The 12,735-nt window shown below is 39.8% G+C and overlaps 1 long non-coding RNA gene across 5 annotated transcripts in view; it reads right to left on the bottom strand.

Annotated features, from left to right (window-relative positions):
• LOC123479350 (uncharacterized) overlaps positions 1-12,735 on the bottom strand; it is a 64,424-nt gene that overhangs the window by 38,368 nt on the left and 13,321 nt on the right. The gene's annotated exons all lie outside the window — the stretch shown is intronic.

Below are 12,735 nucleotides of genomic sequence, written 5' to 3'. Positions count from 1 at the left end.
TAGACTATAAAAAAATTATGCTTAACATGACAAACTTGAAAAATCGAGCAGAGAAACCACAAAAACCACTGCTAGAAAAAAATAAGACAGATAACTTTCAAAAGCATAATAGTTAGACTGACAGTTCACTTAGCAATAACAACAATGAAGGCCAGGAGGAAAATGTACTGCCAATTTAGAATTCTATACCTAGTGAAAATATCCTTTGAGAGTGAAAGTGAAATGAAGAGATTTTTGTATCAGCAAACTGAGAGAGTTTTCCACAAGCAAAACTGCACTAAAAGAAATATTAATGAATGAAGTGCAGGCAGAAGGAAAATGATCCCAGCTGGAAGGTCAGAGATTTGTAAAGGAATAAAAAGAAAAGAAAGTGGGAAATGTATACATAAATCTAAATGAATATCGACCATATTAAATAACAGAAATAAAGTCTGTGAGTTTTAAATACACAACAATAATAGTAGATGAGTAAGATAGGATAAATGAAGTTAAAGTGTTCTAAGTTTCTTGCAGTGACCAGGAGAAGGGTAAGTTATAGGCTTTGTTAAATGAATGAAACACATTGTCATATCTAGGGTAACTACTAAAAGAATAGAAAGAATGTATAACTGCTAAAATTGGAAAGAGAAAACAATAAAATGTTAAAAAATAACCAATGAAAAAAACCCACAATATTGAATACATTTCCCAGCTTACATTTCAAGTAAAACTCTCAGAACCTTTATACCTTCTAGTATGGCAACTTTAGTATTTCTAATTCATATGCTCTAAATGTCAAGGCTAGAATTATAATCCTCTCAACTGAAGTTAAGACTTTTTCAGTTAAGCTTAAAAGAGCTTGTTTGAATATACAAAAGGAAAACTAGAAAAAATAAAAATCTCCTTAATTTTAATGGCTTATTTCCCAAGTTGATTATAATTCTGCCTTACCTGGAAATTGTACATCTAACCCCATCCACATAGTGACAATGAAAGCGTTTTTGTTTATAAAATAGGACTTCTTTGCAACAGTTCATTGATCTTGCCTTTTGCAACAACATGAACGGACCTGGAGGGCATGATATATGCTGAGTGAAATAATCCAGGCAGAGAGAAATACTGCATGGTATTACTGATATATAGAATTTTAAAACAAAACAAAACAAAACAAAAAAACAAACAACAAAAAATTCAAACTTATAGAAACTGAGGGTGAAATAGTGGTTTCCAAGGTCTGAGGGTGGGGGAGACGGGAGAAGTTGATAAAAGGTTACAAAGTTGCAATTTTAAGATGAATAAGGTCTGAAGACCTAATGAATAACATGTTGACTATAGCTGATAATACTGTCTTAAAATTCATTCTTATTGTATTTTTTCCATAACCATTTAACCTCCTTATAACTTCTTCCACCTCCACACAACCCCTCCCCCCTGCAATCACCACAGTGTTGTCCAAGGATAATATTGTTTTGCATAATTCAAATTTTCTAAAAGAGAACAAGTTAAATGTTTTCAATCTCTTCTAAAAAAAGAGTAAATATGTGAGATGATGGCTGTTTAATTAACTCAGTGGAAATCCTTTTAAAATGTATATACAATCATTATGTTGTATATTTTAAATAAAACTTTATTTGTGAATTATGTTTCAACAAAGCTGAAAAAATTAATTGGATAAAGAATGAGTGCTTGATTCAAGTTGTGTCATTGAGCCATTTCATCTGGGACCTTGAAATTAGTATCAAAAGACTTCCAGTTCATTCATTGGGTGTGATCATCTTCTGGTACGTGAATAAGAAAACTGAAAAAGCTGGTCTTGAAGAGAAAAATGAAGCAGAAAGAAAGATAGATCAGAGATGGAGGGGGGGTTTTAGGGTTCCCTTCAGAACTTAAGATCCTGGATCCAGAGAGTTACTGAGGCCTAAATGCATTACTGCCCTTAGCTTCCAGGATTTTGCTATAAACCTGTAGGTTAATTTTTGAAAAACCAAACAAAAAATAATTTTTTTTCACAAAGCAACTCCAAATTTCTCAGATAGAATTTGTGTGCCATGATGTGATAGAAGGTTGGGAAGTGTTGAATTAGAGAGATGTTTAGACGGTAGAGGTGCACTGGAACTGTGGAAGAAGGAGGGATGGAAACTGTGAGAATTAGGTACCGAAGTCGGGTATCAACAACCAGTTGGCTTGATGGCACTTCCCAGGAGAGACAATGTTGGCTGAAAAGCAGGTTTTCGGTGAGTGGGAGATGGGGAGCTCAATTTTAGATGTTGCGTTTGATGCCTGTAGGAACATCATGAGGAGATATGATGTGGTGTCTGGAGATGGAAAGAATTCTGTAGACAAATATTTAGGACTTGTCAGCATATGAAAGGTAGTAAAAACCTTGACAATGGATGAGTTTGACCAAGATGCCGTGTAGTGAGAAAGCAGAGGACAAGAAGACACAGAACTCTGTGACCATCAACTTCTTCAGTTTTACGGCTGTTTGCATCTACAGTAGTCTTTTTCATCAATGGTATTTGTGGGGGAAAGACATTTTTAACAAATATGAGGTGGCTTCTGAAGCGGAGTGTCTGGTTGCCTTGGTTCCTGCTACATTGAAGAGTCTCAAAATTATCCAGTTGCCTTTGGAATTTGGAGTCAATGAGAGGAACGTCAGGGTTTACCACCATTTCTCAGGTTGTTCCTTCTCTGACGAGTTTTGCAGATTTTCCCTGTTGAAAAGTGTGCACATTGCAAAGCCCATTGGTTTCCTGGCTTTATATTTTCTCCCTTCAAAAAGTCAGTGGTGTGTGGCAAAGAGTATGTGCCTTGGAGAAAGGCATATCTGATTTAGAATCCCAGCTAACTGTGGCCCTGGGCAATTTACTTACTCTGACTAATCCTGTATTTTCCTCAGGTATAAATCCAGACTAACAATACGTGCCAGGCAAGTTACTGAAGAGGACTGGAAACAATATATAAAACCACCCAGCACAAAACCTGACATAATAAAAGCTGGGATTATCATCATCAGAAAGGTCATCTACTCTGACTTTTTTATTTCTTCTTTTTGCAAAAAAACACAAAGAATCTCATTATTTAGCCCTGAAAGGTGTGGCTCAGTTGATTGGTTATTGTCCCACAAAGCAAAAGCTTGTCAGTTCAATTCCCACCAGGCACACGCCTAGGTTTCGTGTTTGGTCCATGGTCAGGGCGTGTAGAGGCAACCAATCCATGTTTCTCTCTCACATCAATGTTTCTCTACCTCTCCTTCTCCCTCCCTTGCCCCTTCTGTAAAATCAATAAGCATGTCCTCAGATGAAAATAAAAAATAAATAAAAATTATGCTCTTATTTAATAAGAATGAGACTGAATTTTCATATTGCTGGGGTGATGAAAGAAGATTAGGACTCCACTTTAAAACCATAAATGCTGAAATCCTTAAATTGTCTAGAAACACTCATTAAATCTGGGAAATAAAATTCTTGTCTTGGAGTATAAATAGACCTTTACTTTAAGAATATGTCAGCAGAGGTATGTCTCTCTTGGTTTTCTTTAAACAGGCGGTCATTTAATTTTTTCCTTTGATGTTAAGTTCCCCTAGAAGAGTTAGCTGTGTGCCATTAGGGCAGGACCAATGCTCCCCCTTAGCTCTTCCCCTTGCAGAAATCAGTTTCTGTGAAGAGCTTTTATATCGACATTTTGGGCTTGATAGCACCCCTGAACTTTATTTTCATGCCTATAACTAGGTGCTGGCAATTTCCACATAGAAATACCACTGTTCTTCACATTCAACATTTGTAATACTGAGAGTTTCATCCTCTGCCTCCAAATCCTTCCTTTCCTCTCGCCTTCCTCACTTCTCTCTTCAGTGCCATTATTCTCCTGATGATACAAGCTCAAAAATGGGATGGCGGTGGCTGAACAATATGATCAAGGACCCTGGTTGTTCCTGTCTGTTTACCCACCTTCAGGCCAGCTGCCCTCTGGCCAAGATGACGGCAGATCTAGGCATCACAATTAGACACTGCAATCTGCAGATAAAGCAGAGGGCATCTCCTCGTGTGTATCTGGTAAGAATGAAGAAATTTTTCCTAGAAGTCCCTTTGCAGACTTTTCCTCGAAATCTCATTGACCCGAACTGGGTCTTAAACCCAATCATTGCCAAGGTGTGTAGGACTATTATAATTAGGTTAGACGGATCAGGATATACCCTTGGGCCAAGAATAAGGTCATCTTTCCTGAGGTGTGGATTCCCAAATAAAATTAGATTTCTACTATATAAGAAGAAAGAAGGAGTAAATAAAAAAGGAAGAAGATATGTCATCGTGGTTTCCTCCTACCACCTTAGTCCAAGGACTTGCATCCTCCCTGAAAGTCAAATTTCGTAGCTTCATAACTGGTCTCCCAACTTTCTTGTCCTCACAGCCCACCTTATACAATATGGCCACATTTATCTTCCAGAAACACTGCTTTGCTATATAGCCCTTTTGTTAAAAATTTCATTGGTTCTCCCTGACCTTCAGAAAAACATTTGAATTTACCAAAGAATTTTCATATCATAGAATACAAGAATTGGAAGAGGCAGGGACCGTGGAATGTCAAAGGCCGGTGCCAGGAATATTAGCTATAAACTGAACTAGAAAACATAAATATGTAGTCTTGCTTAAACATTTATTTTGTCTAATCAGAAGTATGATCTACAGAAATCTCCCTAAAAGAGTAATCTTCAATCTGAGTTATGCAACATTCCAAGGGGCTTGTATGTATATGGATTTTTTTAAGGGAATTAATATGTAGATTTTCAAGTTGTTCTTTCTGAAAACTAGCCTCAAATTTAACGTAAAGTCTTTATTTTCACCTTCCATTTTGAAATAACCTCTCTTTACCCATCCTGAAACTTACTTTGCAATATTATCTCCAGGATCTTGAGAGCTTCTGGAAAATGTGGGAAAAGGTAAACAAAGTGGTGATTTAAAGTATTGATTTTGAAAGAGCCTCCTTTAATGATTAAGCAAAATTACTCAGCTGGTCTGTCCATGAAAGGTAAGGTGTAGCTTTATTTCCATAAAAGGTAAGATGTGGGGTATTTGGGCCTGTGCAGAGAGGATCTGGATTCAGATGTTTTGTAAAGTGCAGAGGTGGAGTGACTCAGCGTCTCTTGTTCCGATTATTATCGAAGAAAGAATAACTCTTTAGGGAGGGACCCATCACAGCAAAGCGAAAAACACTTCCAGTGCTGAAAATGGGGACTACAATTTGTTCTCAGTGATGCTCAACATTCAACCATAGGAGGTACCATTAGTTGGAGAGAATCACCTGTGAGTCGTGCGAGCAATGCAGATTTCTGTTGCTGATGCAGGACTGAGTGGCTCAACAAACACAACAGAACAGCACACAAGCTGGACTCTCGTATACCTTACCCAGTGTCGTCCTCCTTTACTGGGACACGTGTGAAGGACACTCTCTAAGCTACTGCAACTTCAGGAGTAGTGCAAATTCTTTTCAACTTAACTGAAATGTTTTCTGAGACTACTACCTTCTCTGCTACACTAGGTAACACTCAGGTATAAAACTTTTACATACTTCCTTTACGTAATGTGGGCATTATTAAAGAGAATTTTTTAAGTATGTTTTATTGATTATGCTATTACAGTTGTCCCAATTTTTCCCCTTTGCCCCCCTCTACCCAGTACTCCCTTTCCCTGCAGCAATCCCCCGCTTTAGTTCATGTCTGTGGGTCGTGCATATAAGTTCTTTGGCTTCTCCATTTCTTACACTATTCTTAACACCCCCCCTGTCTATTTTGTACCTACAAATTGTGCTTCTTGATTCCTGTACCTTTTCTTCCTTCCTCCTCCTTCCCCCTCCCCACTGATAATCCTCCATGTGATCTCCATTTCTATGATTCTGTTCCTATTCTAGTTGTTTGCTTAGTTTGCTTTTGTTTTTGTTATTTTAGGTTCAGTTGTTGATAGTTGTGAGCTTGTTATTTTACTGTTCATAGTTTTGATCTTTTTCTTAAATAAGTCCCTTTAACATTTCATATAATAAGGACTTGGTGATGATGAATTCCTTTAGCTTTACCTTGTCTGGGAAGCACTTTACCTCCCTTCCATTCTAAATGATAGCTTTGCCGGATAGAGTAATCTTGGATGTAGGTCTTTGCTTTTCATCACTTTGAATATTTCTTGCCAGTCCCTTCTTTCCTACAAGGTTTCTTTTGAGAAATCAGGTAATAGTATGCGAACTCCTTTGTAGGTAACTCTTTTTTTATTCTCTTGCTGCTTTTAAGATTCTCTCTTTATCTTTAACCTTCAGCATTTTAATTATGATGTATCTTGGTGTGGTCCTCTTTGGGTCTAACTTGTTTGGAATTCTCTGTGCTTCCTGTACTTGTTTGTTTATTTCCTTCTCCAAATTGGAGGAGTTTTCCTTCATTATTTGTTCAAATAAGTTTTCAATTTCTTGCTCTTCTTCTTCTCTTCCTGGCATCCTGTTGATTTGAAACCCAGCTTCCTTCCCTACACTGTTGGTTCCTTGTGGATTTTTCTTTATTTCACTTAGTGTAGCCTTCATTTCTTCCCTTATGCATTTGCCATACTCAGTGAGTTTTCTAAGCATCCTTATCACCAGTGTTTTGAACTCTACATCTGATAGGTTGGCCATCTCTGTTTCACTTAGTTGTTTGTCTGGAGTTTTGATCTCTTCTTTCATTTAGGCCATATTTCTTTGTCTCCTCAATTTGGCAGCCTTCCTGTGTTTGTTTCTGTGCATTTATTATGTAGAGCATGTCTCAGGTGCACCTGTTATGTTGTAAGGTGTGGAGCCTTAGGTATTCACCAGGGTGGGGCACTTCACTGCTTTGTGGTGCTGTATGTGGGTGAGGAGGGGTCAGAGAGAGAACAATGCCACTTGCTCAGCTCTCACCCCATTTCCAGTCACTTCCCCGCCTCCCTTGTGTGATTGGTGCCCTTCTAGCTGCTTCTGTGGTGCTGAATCCCAGAGTGGGTGGGTTTGTGTACATTCTAGGGCCATGCGTGTACTTTAAACAGACTTTTCTGAGGGACTGGCAGTTTCTTCTGTGGCTCCAACCTCCATTGGATTTTGTAGGCAGAAGTTATGAGGCTTTATTTTCCCAATGCTGGAACCTTGGACTGCATTGTCTGGCCTGGGGTTGGGATGGCTTGCTCCCCTGGTGTCCCTCCCAGCTTTTATCCGCCACGTGTGCTTGTGAGACCGCCGCCCTTCCACCAGCTGCTGCAGTGCCTCACCACCACCACACTGCATCCCCTCCACCCCAGCTCCCTGGGTTGAGTATTGCAGCCCTGGCTGGTGCCTCAGTGGATTGGGTGCTGGCTGGGGGCATGCGGGAGGCAGCTGACCGATGTCTGTCTCACACATCTGTGTTTCTCTCCCTCTCTCTCTCCCTCCCTTCTCCTTTTTCTAAAAATAAATAAGTAAAATCTTTTTAAAAACAGTATTGTAATAGTTTATTTTAATATACCTATATTAATAATATACTGGAAATTACAACCTTTGCAATTATTTAAATATATGAAATATTTTAGATGTCAACTAAAATTTTGTGAAAGGATACATGGTTTTAAAAACTCTTTTAGGGTCCCTGGCCAGTGTGGCTCAGTTGGTTGGGCATTATCCCACAAAGCAAAAGGTCACTGGTTTGATTCCCAGTCAGGCACAAGCCTGGGTTTCTGGTTCAGTCTACAGTCTGGGTGCATAGGAAAGGCAACCAATTGATGTTTCTGTCTCACACTGATGTTTCTCTCCCTCTCTTTCTCCCTCTGTTCCCTTCTCTCTAAAAATAAAAATAAATAAAATATTTAAAAATGAAAAAATAAAATAACTCTTTTAGGGGATAAGCCAATTTTTGAAGACTTTAAAGAACCTTTATAGACCCAGAACCAAACCTCTTTCGAAAGCTTCATAGATACTCTGGGCTGGAAGAAGGAGTAAGGTTTTTCTGGTCCACCTCTCCAGTTTGAAATCCTCTGTCTAGGTCACCTTAGACAGCATTCCAACACAGGAATGTCTTTGCATGTCAGGCTTCCTGCCAGTGGTGTCTCAGCTACTTGTAGACTCATTTCTTCCGACCTTAGATTCCCCGCTGAATCATGAAAATGAGAAGTGCTCTCTTTCTTCCTTGCTCAAGTTTTCCTTTGTTGGTTGGTCTGAGGATTCGGAGTTAAATATTGATAAGTACTTTGCATAATTTGGCTGAAAGTACAAAGTCTTATTATTTTTGGATTGATGAAAAGTATTTAGAAGTGCACAGTATCATTTTCCTTCCAGGACATACAGCATTATCATGCTTGATCCCCAGGAAACCCCTGATTCTGTTCTCCTGCATGGCTTCCTCATTTACATAACAGGCCATACCCTGAGCTAACAAAGGACTCCTGGAAGAAAATAGCTGCTTTCTCCTTCTCTTTTTGCTTATTTTCCTTAGAGGTGTGAATAATTTTTTTTCAGGTTGGAAGGGTAGTCCTCACTCATCCTCTTACAGTGGGGATTCCTGCTGTGTGGGAGAGGAAGACCTTGGGCAGTGAGTAAGTCAAGAAGTTTGAGTTCTTACTTCGATCTCTCCTTGCCTATTCAGTGTGACCTTGGATGAGTGACTTCACCTTTCTGAGTTGTATCTTCCTTATCTTAAAACTGAGGGAGTTAGAACAAATAATTTCTATGATTCCTTCACACTTAAAATTCCCTTTTTATGTGTCAAAATGCTGGAAAACCACTCTGAAAATTTCAGTAGATTGGTTTGTATCATTTAGTAATAGGTGATGTTACCAGGGGACCTGGTCCTTAATGTGCCTGGTCCCACTAAGGTTGGCTGGTAGTGTGTAGTTTATTGACTTTGTGTAGCAAAGATTTGACAACGCGAGTGCAGGTGGCTTTTTGAGGACATTTATTAAAGCTGGGGACAGTGAAACAAGTAAGGGCTAGGATAGAAGAAGGAACAGGAGAGGGACTAGATGGGGAAATGAGCCTGGGCAGGGCTGCTTTGGCTCACCGAAAAGTCGGAAAAAAGAGGGCTTTGGGGATAGGGTCAGGGGGTTAGCTTGGAACGAGCTACTACTGCTGCCCATTGCTCCCTGGTTGCAAGCATCGTGGGGTCCCTTAGTGTTTAGGAGATGCATGTCTGTGAGGGGAAAAGAGGGTCAGGGGGGGAATGAAAAACGAGTGTGTGCATCTGGGAGGTAGAGAGTGTGATGGGACCTTCATTGTGAGGGACTTTAGAGGCTAGGAATTTAAGGAAGTCTTAGGGGAGGATCTTAATAGAATACTCATCAGTTTTATGCAGATGTGCCAAAATGAGATCAATTCTCTTAACTTCACCTGTCATTGGGAGTGGTTGGCAAATGGTACTAATTGGATTTCTGCTATCTCCCTGAGTAGGATGATTTAAGCTCTGGTTGGGGAGGAGAAGTACAAACCATTTACTCTTAAGTATCCTTGATTTAGGGAAGATAGGATTTACTAGATGGCTACAAACTGCTTATTTAACTGTCTGTCACAGTTTCCCTCTGGTGCTTGTCCTGGCTTACTAGCCTGTCTCAGGTGATACACTCCAAGAGAAGTACAGGTTAATTAAATGAATGGGAGATACTGTTTTCCTAATAATTTTAGGGTAAAGTCCTTTATTTAAATCCATTTTTTTGTGTGTGTGGTAAATACGTTTTATGCTGTTAGATCTATGTGGTTGTAGCTGGTGGTGGTAGAGATGGTGGTATAAACTTCATAGTGACCTTGAGTGAAAACACATGTATTGATGCTTGCATTATAGTCTGTTCACCTTTATGATTCCCATAGTACTTAGCACACTGCCTTGCACAAAGCAGTTGCTCAATAAATGTTGGATGAAACAGTATCTAGCAGATAGCTAGAGATGCATATTGTCCTAACATCTAAGGCCAAAACCAACGCCCTTGTAAAGATCTCAGATTTATTTTCTTTTAAAGATTTTATTTAGTTATTTTTAGAGAGAGGAGAGGGAGGGAGAATGAGAGGGAGAGAAACATCAATGTGTGGTTGCCTCTCACGTAACCCCTACTGGGGACCTGGCATAGAACCCAGGCATGTGCCCTGACTGGGAATTGAACTGGTGACCCCTTGGTTTGCAGGCCAGCACTCAATCCACTGAGCCACACCAGCCAGGGCAAGATCTCAGATTTAATTTTACTTGATATGACAGGCTTTCTAAGAAAGTTGTGAAAATACTAACACTGAAGTCATTTTAATTGATTGACTCATATTTAACTCTCCAAAGAAGAATGAAAGCTTATGTGAATTTTAGGAGGCAAAAGTAGTAGAAAAAAGACCACTGAAGTAAATCCACACAAAAGAGATAAAAATTTCATAGAAATAAGTGTGACTTGGACTATATCTGAAAATTAAAACTAAATATTATAAAAGCAACTTTATCTTATATGTAATAAAATTTAGGTTACCATAGAAACTATGGGCTAGTCCTTGAAAAGTACAATGACTGAATCAAGTTATTGCTTTTTTACTTTTTTTGGAAAGCACATAATTTTTCCAACAAAAATGAACACATAGAACACCCTTCACTTAACATGCAGAAATGTTCAAAATGTTTTAACAATTTTCCCTAATGCTTTTCTTATTCTTTGGCTTTTCAAGTAATTCTACTAATTCATGATCAACCATCCTTGTTTATTTTTTTCTTCTTCAGTTGTTAATTGCCCTAACAGTTACATGAGATTCCAAATATTCTCTAAAAGTAATGAAATTTCACTTAATGAAAGCGTTAACCTTTTGCAAAATTCACATTTTCATTTTGCATTGTGTGAGTGTATATTACAATTTTCAACAGAGATGCTCTCAGTGTTAAGTGGGAAGAAATGCTTCACTGCCTATTAGAGAGCATTTTCATTACATGGTGACTTTTGCTTTCTGTATTACAGTGTTTTTGTGGAGCTCCTGATAATTAATATTCAAATAATAATGATATCTTGCATTCATTCAGCCAGCACCTATTTAACATTATTGAAAGCAATTCACTGTGGCAGCTATTTTCCAGAGATGGCTATAACAATATTTCTCTTCCCACATGCTCATCTTACCACGTGACCTTGCTCCTCTCTGATCAAGGGGTGGATTTATATCTCTCCCATTGAACCTGGTGTGCTTTTATGACTTTTCTGCCAACCGAAGTGACTCTGTGTGATTCGGGAGGCTACATTGGTGCTACAGCCTTTGCCTGGCTCTCTCAGGACACTTCTTTGGAGCCCAGCTGCCACAGTAAGAAGAAATCTAGGCCACATAGAGAGACTACTTATAGGAGTTCTAGTCATCAGTCTCAGCTAAGGTCTCAGACAAGAGCCAGGATCAGTCACCAGACTTGTGAGTGAAACAGCCTTTGAGATGAGTCCAACCCAGTCACCATCTGACACCAACTACATATCTTGAGAGACCACTGGGTAGCTGAGCTCAGTCAACTCCCAGGACCATGAGAGATCATAACAAATTACTTTTATTGTTTTACACCACCAAGCTTGAGGTGGCCTGTTTTGCAGCAGTACGTATCTGATATTTTAATGTAACTGGCCTACAATACTTCTAATGTAATAATGCTATACAATGGTAACCCTGGAATGCTAAGGATTCCATAGTTCCGGTGCCTGGGTCTGCTGCCCAGCCCTAAATACTCTCCAAGTGGTGAGGAGAAGGCTATGAAGTGGGGCTTCATTTTCCTCTACCTCCAGGCCTTCCCATGAGGCTCCAAAAATGATATCAAGATGACAATTATTATTAGTGTTAGTGTTAGTGTTATTAAGGTCACTTTCCATCTCGAGAGACCCCTCAGAGGATAGGTCTAGACAGGTAGGACTAAGTTGCTCTGGCTTTAAAGTTAGCTGAGCTCACTAACTGAGCTCACTAAGAAGGTGGAAATCTGAGTAGTACGCTGGAGGCCTTGACAGGAGACATGAACAGCAGAGGGTGGGAGACAACCCTGTGAGGATTCAGGGATCTCCCACTTCAGTGAAGTTGATGAGGGTTCAGCAGTCAGGCTGATTCTGGGACAACCTCTCCAAAGTGAAATACAAAGTGCTGTATCGTGCATCTTCTACTATCAAGCGGGAGCCACCATGCCTGGTGGGCCTCTTTGTGTACTGAAGGCAATATATTCCATGACTAGGTATGTCCTTGTGGCACAAATACAGGTGACATGGAAGGCTGCTAGCTTTGAGTGAGGCCTCCAGCAAGAAAGTAATCTATAGCAAGCACATGTTATGGTGTGAATATTCCTGTTACTTGACCACACTACCTGGAAGGGCCTATAGTGTTGGAGGTGGGAAAAAGTACAGTGTGGAATTTACAGCAAGCCCCAGTGGGAGAATCACAAAACAGGCTTGAGCACTTCTAGAGGAAGGCATGCCATCTCCAGCAGAATTATACATCTTTGGAGAAACAGCCCCTGGTATATTACGAGGGCCTAGTAGAGATGGAGCACTTGGCCGTGGGGCACCAAACCATAAAGCTGGACAGGCCCAAGAGCAGTCCATCATAAAATGGAAATGATAGACCTGGGACTGAGCCTGAGCAGGACCAGAGGGCATGAGTAAACTTCATGCACAGGCATCCCAGACCCCTGTGTCATACAGCATGTATGTGCTGGACTCCTTCATTCCCTGTAGGGTCCCTGAAGGGAAAAGAAAAAGCCCAAGCTTGGTTTCTGGATCAGTTGGGTCAGCATGTATGTGCAAGACAAAAATAGACAATGGCTCA

The sequence above is a fragment of the Desmodus rotundus genome, chromosome 2 (assembly GCF_022682495.2).
Source record: "Desmodus rotundus isolate HL8 chromosome 2, HLdesRot8A.1, whole genome shotgun sequence".
NCBI classification, from domain to species: Eukaryota; Metazoa; Chordata; class Mammalia; order Chiroptera; family Phyllostomidae; genus Desmodus; species Desmodus rotundus.
This window is presented reverse-complemented; position numbering and strand designations above follow the sequence as displayed.